The sequence below is a fragment of the Sorex fumeus genome, unplaced genomic scaffold (assembly GCF_029834395.1).
Source record: "Sorex fumeus unplaced genomic scaffold, SorFum_2.1 ptg000050l, whole genome shotgun sequence".
Lineage (NCBI taxonomy): Eukaryota > Metazoa > Chordata > Mammalia > Eulipotyphla > Soricidae > Sorex > Sorex fumeus.
Window position 1 is genome coordinate 2,280,653 of NW_026606107.1, and position 10,140 is coordinate 2,290,792.

Below are 10,140 nucleotides of genomic sequence, written 5' to 3' on the forward strand. Positions count from 1 at the left end.
GTAACAAGAAAAAATTAGCAATTTCAGGTAGCAGATGCTTTATTTGAAATGACTTAAGTCTAGGTTAGGTGACTCCCTAAATGCCCCAAACAGTTTCTTGTGCATCAATTATAATCTTTATTGTCCTGCATCATTATTGTTTTTGTCTCTTCCCCATATAATCTAGAGGGTTCAATTTGTAAGCAACAACAATTGACTGGATCATTTGAACAGAAAATGTTTGCCTTGAAAATACATTGAGTAGAGGTGGCAAGATAGTACAAAGGTTATTAAAGCATTTGCCTTGCATGCAGTCAACCCTGGTTTAATTCCTGAAATCACATATAGATAGTCCCCTGAGCATTGCCATGAATTATGTCTGAAATAAAATCAGCAATAAACTCTGAGTACATCTGGGGTGGCCCCAAAATAATAAAAATAAAATATATTGAGAATATATATTGAGTAGCTCATATAATCACAAAGAGAATGGGAGAAACACACTCAGGGCTCCACAGCCAACATCACAGCTGCTAAAGTTACTGCCACTGCCATTGATAAACACCTCTTTAGCACAGATCCTTGAAGCAGATACCAAGCTGGTATTAGACATGCAATGAATTTATTGGGTAAATATGTATGAAGAAAAATAGGGAGCTGGAGGAGGCTAGTAGAGCTTTCAGAGTTTAATGTAAATCTGACATTTATAGATGTGAGAAGGAAATAAAGTTGAGTAGGAAGAGTCTTAGAATAAACTGAAGTGCTAATAGAATCCTGCCAGGCTGATGTGGAATCCTGTTGTCAAAGTTGCAGATCATATCGTCATGTTTATCCCAGAAATGGGCCTTAGTTAATATTCCCACTGTGCTCAGTTGGTTGGGAGCAGTGTACCATCAGAGTAAAAGAGCAAATATAGGAATGAATTAAGAGTGCAGCACTGTGGGCAGAGGCAAATTATACTCCCACAGTGAAAGAACCAAGACGTTTGTTTTCATGTTTGTCTATATTAGAGAAAACTGTGCACTTTGGGTTATGGGCTCTCCATTCAAGGGATGGACTTTTGCATGCAGTATGCCTAAGTCACATGCCTGAAACACACTGCAAAAGGAGCCCATTTCTCACCAATAATTTTACGACTTTTTCCCAAATAAAGTTGTTCAGGTTCTGGGCAACATAACCCAGCAAAAGGACAAATGTCCACTAACACTGAGCTCCTTGAGAGTAGAGGCTTTGTTTTGCTAATTGCTATGATAAATATTGACAAATACTTATCATAGCAATTAGTCAACAAATATTGACTAATTGAATGGGCCCCATTTGGGTGTTCAAGTGGCCTTACACATGTACCTACATAGTTAAGCCATCAAGGAAATGAATATAAAAATCTATTGGTTTGAGGCCCGGAGAGAGCACAGAGGGTAAGAGAGCTTGATTTGCACATGGTCCACCAGGGTTCAATCCCAGGCATCCCATATGGTCCCCCAAGACCACCAGGGGCAATTCCTGAGTACAGAGTCAGGAGTACACTCTGAGGATCACCATATGCAGCCCACTCCACCAAAAAGAATCTCAACCCTAAAAAAACCCTATTAGTTTGGTTACAATAAAAAATATAACAAGTCTTGTTAAAGGATATGGAGGACTGTTGATGGAAAAGTAAAAAACGGTGCAGCGATTTTGGAAATGTTTGGCAGTTCCTCAAACATTTACAAATAGTTGCCATATGACCTAGCATTTCACTTTTAGGTATAACAATTCAATCAAAATGAATTGAAAATGTGTTTATGCAAAAACATGTGCATGGGTATTTATAGCTACATTATTCATAAAAGCAAAAACTAGAAACAATCCTGTAGTGACTAATCTTATGTGTCAATTTGACGAGGTTATGGTGACACTTATTTTGTCAAATCCATCTAGATATATTGTAAGGTATTTTAAAAAGGTGGTTAACATTAAAAATAGTATATGTTAAGCAATAATGCCCTTCATAATGTGGGTGATTTTCACTCAACCAGTTAAGGGTTTTTACTAGTAAATATAAAGTTTCCCTAAAGAGAAAGGAATTCTACCTCTGAAATGTAACATGCAAATTATGCCTGAGTTTCCCCATTTTGTATTTCAGACTACAGTATCAATTGTGAATTTCTGTCAGCTAACCTGTTTCATCATTGTGTCAGCCAAATCATTAAGTATTTTCATTCTTTCTTCTTTCTGCCTTTTCTTATGTTTCTCTGGAGAACCTGAAAAATATCTTTATATACTTCGAACTGGAGAAACAGTACAGTGGTGTCGGCACATGTCTTGCATGTGGATGATCTGGGTTTGGTCTCCAGATTCTTCTATGGTTCCCTTGAGCACTGCCAGCTACCAGGAGTGATCCTGGTGCACAGGTTATCCCTGAGCACTACTGGATGTGGTCCCCAAACCAAAACAAATAACCTTTGTGTTCATCAATTGATGAAAAGATTAAAAATGTGGCATATCTGTACAATGAATAGTGCTCACCATAAAAATAAATTATTACTAACATACAAACAGACATATATAATATATGAATTTAGGCAGCTCTGTGATAAGTAAAATAATCCAGACAAAAAAAGCTTATATTGTATGATTCCATTCATATGAAGTTTCTAGAATAGATAAATCTGTAGAGTTAGCAAGTAGCTTAGTGGTTGACTAGGATTAGAATCAGGAAGGAATTGGGAATAAGTGCTTTATGGGTCTTTTCATTGTGGAGTGATGAAAATGCTTAGGTAGTGGTAATGGCTATAAACTTTGTATTAACTCCAATGAATCATGTGTTATAAATGGGTGAATTATATATCAATATAAATATTATTTGAAAATAAATAATACCCCTCATATGTCTCCCTTTTGTCGCTCTTCTTCACCAGATAATATGAGTATAGATTATCAACTGCCTGGAAATAACCCTCACTTCCAAATTTCCTGCTGTATTCTGTGATAGCATTTCTTTTTTTTTCATTTTTTATAATTTATTTATTGAATCACCATGAGAGCAGTTACAAAGCTTTTGGGTTTAAGTCTTGGTCATACAATGAAACACCCGTACCTTCAATAGTGCTCATTCTCCACCACCAAAACCCCCAGTATACGCCCATCCCACATCCTCCCCCTACATGTGGGGCAGATGATTTCCACATTACTCTCTCTCTCTACATTGATTACATTGAATATTTTGACACCAGACCCACCATTATTATTTGGGATTTTACCCCAACACTCAGATCTACTGAAAAGGCAACACTACACAATTTGTCTTCTATTGCTGCTTATGAATAACATATGGTGTCGCATGGCTGCAGTAGCGGCTGCGCAATTTTGGAATTCTGAAGTTTTAACAATTAAATCTGGAGGGACTTCTGCCAAAACATGCTGGGTTCCTGAGATTTGTTCCTGAGTGTCTGGGATCATGACCGTTAAGCAGATTGATCAGGAGCCAGAGAGGACGTTTGTGGGTGGCGACTTGGGGTCTCGTTGGGGTGGGGAAGAAAGGGCCGGCTGCACCCCCATTCCGTGAGGCCCCACATGTCTCGTAACTGAGGACCCAAACCTGACTGTCCAATGGCCTCTGGAGGATGGCAGCGACCGAGCCGCCTAGGGGGAGCAGGCAGAGGGACAACACCCTTTCACCCCTGGGTGGCCCGGCAATAGTTTACTACTGCAGATCCGGATGCATTTCTGCCAAAAGCCACTGGGTTCTGAGATTGCTCTCTGAGTCTCTGGGATCATGGCCGTTAAGCAGCTTGATCGGGAGCCAGAGAGGCCATTTGTGGGCGGCGACTTGGGGTCTCTTTGGGACGACGAGGAAAGGGCTGGCTCCACCCTCATCGCATGAGGCCCCACATGTCTCGTCACTGTGGGCGCAAACCTGACTGCCCAATGGCCTCTGGAGGATGGTGGCCACTGGGCTGCCGGGGGGAACAAGCCAAGGCATGAAACCTATTCCCACCTGGGTTGGCCCAGCACTGGTAACCTACTTTAGGAACTGGACACATTTCTGCCAAAAGCCGTTGGGTTTTGAGATTTGTTTCTGAGACTCTGGGATCATGACCATTAAATGGCTTGATCAGGAGTCAGAGAGGCCGTTAGTAGGCGGCGACTCAGGGTCTCGTTCGGATGGGGAGGAAAGGGCTGGCTCCAACCCCATCCCATGAGGCCCCACGTGTCTCGTCACTGTGGGCCCAAACCTGACTGTCCAGTGGCCTCTGGAGTATAAAGGCCACGGAGCCACCAGGGAGAACAGGCCAAGGCACGAAACCTATTCCCACCTGGGGTGGTGTGGCGCTGGTAACCTACTGCAGGGACTGGATGCATTTTTGCTAAAAGCCGTTGGGTTTTGAGAATTGTTTCTGAGTCTCTGGGATCATGGCCGTTAAGCAGTTCAATCAGGAACCAGAGAGGCCATGCCTCCAATTATATAGCTGAGCTGGAGGTGGTTTGTGGGTGTGTCTCCCACATACCTAACTTTTGGCCGTTTACTTTCTTGGTAAACTTTGCCCCAAGTTTTTGGGGTCTGGCCAAAGGCACAGCAGCAATTTTGGTGTATCTTAAAGTCTGACGGTGCCATCAGACTGCTGATGCACTCGCCTCACAGGTACAGATTGACCTGCTGGCAGCACCATACTCACTTGTGATAGCATTTCTAATTTAGATGGTAATCATCGCTAATTTAGATGACCAGTTTAGCCTTATTTTAAAAAGAAAGCTGTTAGGGGTGGGGGTTTCAGGGAAATCATTTGTTGTGTTTTAATTCTAGGTCAAGATCCCACATATTAATAATACTGGAGAGGGAGTATCTCAGAACAAGATGAGTAAAACTCTGTTCTCAGAGAGCTGACAGTGTAGAGAAGGCCAAGAGGATATGAGACTGATTTTTCACTATGTATATATTAAGGATTCTAACAGCTCAAATTGAGCATTCTCTTAAAGGAAGCCATTCTTCTGTTCTAACTACTAATAAGTTAGGCCTTGCTCATCACCTCCCACCAACTAGTATTCTGTGACTGGGATATCAGCCATTTGGTTCACATATATCTCCTTCCTCCTCATTCCTCATGGATGCCAGATATCTATTGTGAGTCAGCTCCTCAAAGCTCTATCAGCAATCTTCTGTAGTCTGTAGTGTCTTGGAAAGTACAAACCTATCCCTAAGCCTTATAGGTTTCAGAGGAATTCTGAATGACAATAGAGACTCCCCAAACTCTTATATCAGATGACTTTTAGACTCCTGCTGAGTCTGGAGTTGGAGGAGGGGGGGAAATGTCAAATCTTGTCATATTCCGTGGATAACAAGAAAGGGAAAGTGATCCTTAAACTCTACTATTCAAGATATCCTAGAGTAAGGGGTCAAAATTGCAAAAGATGAAGTCAAATTATCTCTATTGCAGATGACGTCATATTATACATAGAAAACCCACAAGAGTCCACAAAAAAAACTTCCAGAAATAATAAACTAATACAGCAAGGTGGCCAGCTACAAAGTCAATACACAAAAATTGGTCTCATTCTTAGATACAAATAATGAATAAAAGGAAAAAGAAATAGAAGAATATCTCCCATTGAAAATACAGACCAAGAACATCAAGTACTTAGTTATCAACTTAACAAAAGACATGGGAAATCTATACCATGAAAATTTCAAAACACTGAAGAAAGAAATAGAACAACACCTTTACGGTCACAGTCACGGTCCTCCTGTTATTCATCGATTTGCTCGAGCGTGCCCAGTAACGTCTCCATCGTGAGACTTGTTGTTACTGTGTTTGGCATATTGAATACGTCATGGGTAGCTTGCCAGGCTTTGCTGTGCGGGCGAGATACGGTAGCTTGCCGGGCTCTCCCAGAAGGGTGGAGAAATTAAACCCCACTTGGCCAGGCTGGCTGCAACGCAAGGCAAATGGCCTACCTCTGTGCTATCTCTCCAGCCCAAACAACACCTTAGAAAATGGAAAAATATTCCATCCTCTTGGGTTGGAAGAATCAATATTGTTAAAATAACCATCTTACCTGAAACAACTACATAGATTCAATGCAGTCCCTATCCAAATTCAGGTGATATTGTTCAAGGACTTAGAACAGTCCATAATAAAGGTTGTGTGGAATCATAAAAGACCCTGAATACCCAAAACCATACTTAAGAATGTGAAAGTGGGGGGTGGGGCCGGTTCTAACTTGAAACTATACTATTAAGCCATATTAAGCCATAGTGATTAAAATAGCATAGTATTAGAATAAGGACAGACTCTGATTAGTGGGATAAAATAGAATATCCAAGTGCAAACACCCATATATATGGTCAGTTAATTTTTACAAAGGTACTAAAAGCATGAAACAATTCCACTGGTAAAGCTGACAGAATCAAACAATACACAAATGAGACTACATCAAATGTAAGAGTTTCTGCATGGCAAAATAAACATTGCTAAAAACAAAAGACAGCTAACTAAATGGGAGAAAATATTTGTAGTCAACACATTAGATAAAGGATTAATATCCATGGTATATAAAGTATGAGAGATCAGCAACAAAATCCCAAAAACTCCATCAAAATTGTATAGAGGAAATGAACAGGGACTTTTCTGACTATGACCAACAAATAGTCAACAGACACATAAAAATACTAACCATCACTTATTATTAGGGAAATTCAACTCAAGATGACCATCTTACAGGAACGAGAATAGCACATATCAAAAATAATGGGAACAATCCGTATTGTTAGGGATGTGGTGAAAAAGAAATTCTTATCCACTGCTTATGGGAATGTTGTTTTGCTCAATAGAAAACAGTATAGTTGGTTCTTAATAAGCTTAAATTTGAGCTACCTTATGACCCAGCAATTCCAATTTTGAGTAGCTACCCTCAGGATAGAAAAACATTCATTCAAAAGGACATATGTGAACCACTTTTAATTGTGGCACTGGGTACAATAGCTAAGATTTGGAGTCATCCTCGATGTCTAACAACAGATCAGTTGATCATGAAGATGTGCAATATATATATATATGTATACATATATATGTACATATATATGTATATATATTACAACGGAGTACTTTGCATCTGCAAGGAATTATAAAATCATGCAATTTCTGGCAACATGGACATAACTGTAAGATATCATGTTAAATTAAGTAAGCCAGAAGAAGGGTAAACACAGGATGATCTCACTTATAGGTGGTATTTAGAGTAACTGGATGAGGAAATGCAATGGTTTAAAGGGGGTATGCCTAGATCACCCTTGGTGAAGGGGTGAAGGGGGAAGAAGGAAAGAAATAGAGTGAAGGGGGAAGGTGAGAAGAGATAGGTGAGAAGCAACGGGGGCAGAGGTCAAGGCGACTCAGGTAGGTACATGTTTGGTGTTTAAGAAATGATAGTTAAATATCCAAACCACAGAGCTGATAACACTGAAATCATGAGATCCAAACTTTATTTCGGAATTACTCCTGGCCGTGCTCGAGGGACCATATGGGATGCTGGGAATCGAACCTGGTTCTGGCCGCGTGCAAATCAAATGCCCTAGCTACTGTGCTATCACCCAGCCCTTAGACCAAAACTTAAAAACCAGATTTAAAAGGTTCCTGTCAAGATGGCAGTCCTGGACTAGGGTGATAGGGGCTGAAGAGGGAATCTGGGAGCACTGGTGGAGGGATGTTGACACTGGTGGTAGGACTGTGAATAGAACATTGTAAGTCAAAAACTCAAGCTATGAATAACTTTGTAATTCATCGTGATTTAAGAAAATAAAATTTTTAAAAAAATAGCTATCCTAGGATATTACCTCAGATAACTAGTTTTTGGGAGACCAGTGATCTTTTTTGGCAGTAGAGACTCCCAAGTGGTGCCCTGGGGTCCCCTTCTGGTTGATTCTCAGCTAACCAGGTTGTATTCAATGTGAGGACGGACCACCCTAGAAGTGCTCATCTGTGCATTCCTGAGGGATAACTGCTTCCAGAGTTCTACCACCAAGGTTCTGAAGGTAGTCAAGGTGAGTGCAGGGACCAGACGCGGATTCAGTGGGTCAGCGGACATGCAGGTCTCTGAATACGAGGTGTACTTGAGCTGACTCTTGAGTGAACCCATGTGCCCTAAACCCTGTACTACCTCTCCGGCCTCAGATCAGTAATCTTTGTTGGTTTTTTTTTCTTTTTGTGTCACACCTGGAGATGTTCAGGGCTTCCTCCTGGCTCTGCATTAGGAATCACTCCTGGCGGTGCTTGGGGTGCTGGGAATTGAAAACGGGTTGGTCGAGTGCAAGGCAAACGCCCTACCTACTGTGCTATCGCTCCAGCCCCAGATCAGTAATCTTTAACGTGAAAGGGTTCTCAGAACCTCCGAGGTCTTCTGACTATCAACATTTCCAGTGTTTCTAGTCCTAAGAATAATAATAAATGGATGGAGCCCAGAGGTTGCTTGAAAGATGAAAGAGTTAAACAAAAATATGACAATTTCTATTTGTTCCCCTCAGTAGGAGATAAGAAACAGAAAAATAAGAGACCTGAGTATTTAGTGACCTAAAGCACTAGATAGTCCTATGACTGAAAACAGAGAAGCTGGTAGGTGAAGGGGATCCGATAACAAGGAAATTTATAGGTATGTACCAGCCCTGGGGGGATAAAAAAAACAGTGTAACAGCTGGAAATCTGTCTTTAAGGAGCTTATGGTAATTCAGTACAGGAATAAAAATTAATATAGTTGAAATAATTTATAATTTGGTGCTAAACTGTGCTTTAACCAAAGAAATTACTGTGACAAGGGACAGATCATGTGAGCTGGCATCCACTGTGAGTTGAATCATTGACTGAGGCATTAGGTGTCCCAAAGATTTTATGCTCTGACTATAGTGGCTACAGATTTTAGAAATGAGTATGCTTGAGTCTTGCATAGTTTCCTGGAGGAAGTATGCGGGAGGAAGTCTCATCATCAACATTTTTCAATTACTATTTTCATCAACAAGAGCCACAATAAATATTAATTAAGAGCATCCCTTCTGGAGTTCTTTACTTCTGTTGGGGAGTCAGGGTAAACATGGGAAAGGTTCAAGGACCAGCACAAGTGAGCCTGGACCAGCATCACAAAGATAGAGGGAAAAGTGAGTGTTGGTGGGGTAAGTGGAGACAGGAAGAGTAATGGGGATTGTAAACAAAACCCAGAAATGGGAGTAAAGAAATAATGATGAAGTGAGAAAACCAGGGCTGAATAAAGGCTCTTTGGTAGGGTAATGCAGGTGATAAAGTTGGAGAGAGTAGTAGTGTGGTGAATATAGAGTCTTTTTGTTTTATTTGGGGGCTGGTGATGCTCAGGGCATACTCCTGGCTCTGTGCTCAGGAATCACTCCTGGTGAGGTAAAGAGCACCATATGGGGTGTTGGGAATTTAACGGGTTTGGCCGCAAGCAAGACCCTACCCACTGTACTATCTCTCTGGCATTGAGAATATGGTCTTTTATTACCAGGATACTATTTCCAATGTTTTGGGTTTATATATACTTTTGCTGTGAGGTTATTATTAAAACGTCTTTTAAAAATGTAAGGAAGGCTTTTTACCCAGAACTCCTTACAATACCTTGTTTGTTAAAATTATACATCCTTGGCTACTTTATTATTCTTTTATTCTTATTAAAGAACTCTCTCATAAGGCAAAAAAAAAGCCAACAGGAGTCATTTGGGAGCAAAGCAGGAAGGCATTATAGATTTGAGTATTTGTGAAGTAGCATGTTAAACAGTAAAGGAGTTAAGTCTATGAGAAAAATATCGAGACTCTACATCCTTCTTTGCTTCATTTTCCCATGTTAGCTGTCAACTCATGCTATTCCAGCCATGGAATAAGGTGGCTACCCTACTTGACATGCACCTTGAGAACTGGTTTCTAAAGACATCTCAAGAAGTTCTGCGTCACCTCATGCCTGTTGGAAAGTCCCATCCTGTCAATGCTGTACATTGTTGTCAAAGAGTGCTGCCCTCTTCTGTGAGAAAACAGGAAGGATCCACCTGCTAACCCAGTTGCTAGCACAGTGCAGATCAAAGTGGGATTTGTGCATCAAAGGCAACAACTTTAGATGTTAATTTGCATCTGAAACAGCCCTGGGGAAAGGAGGAAGCAACAGCACAAACCTTATACAATGGAGGACAAC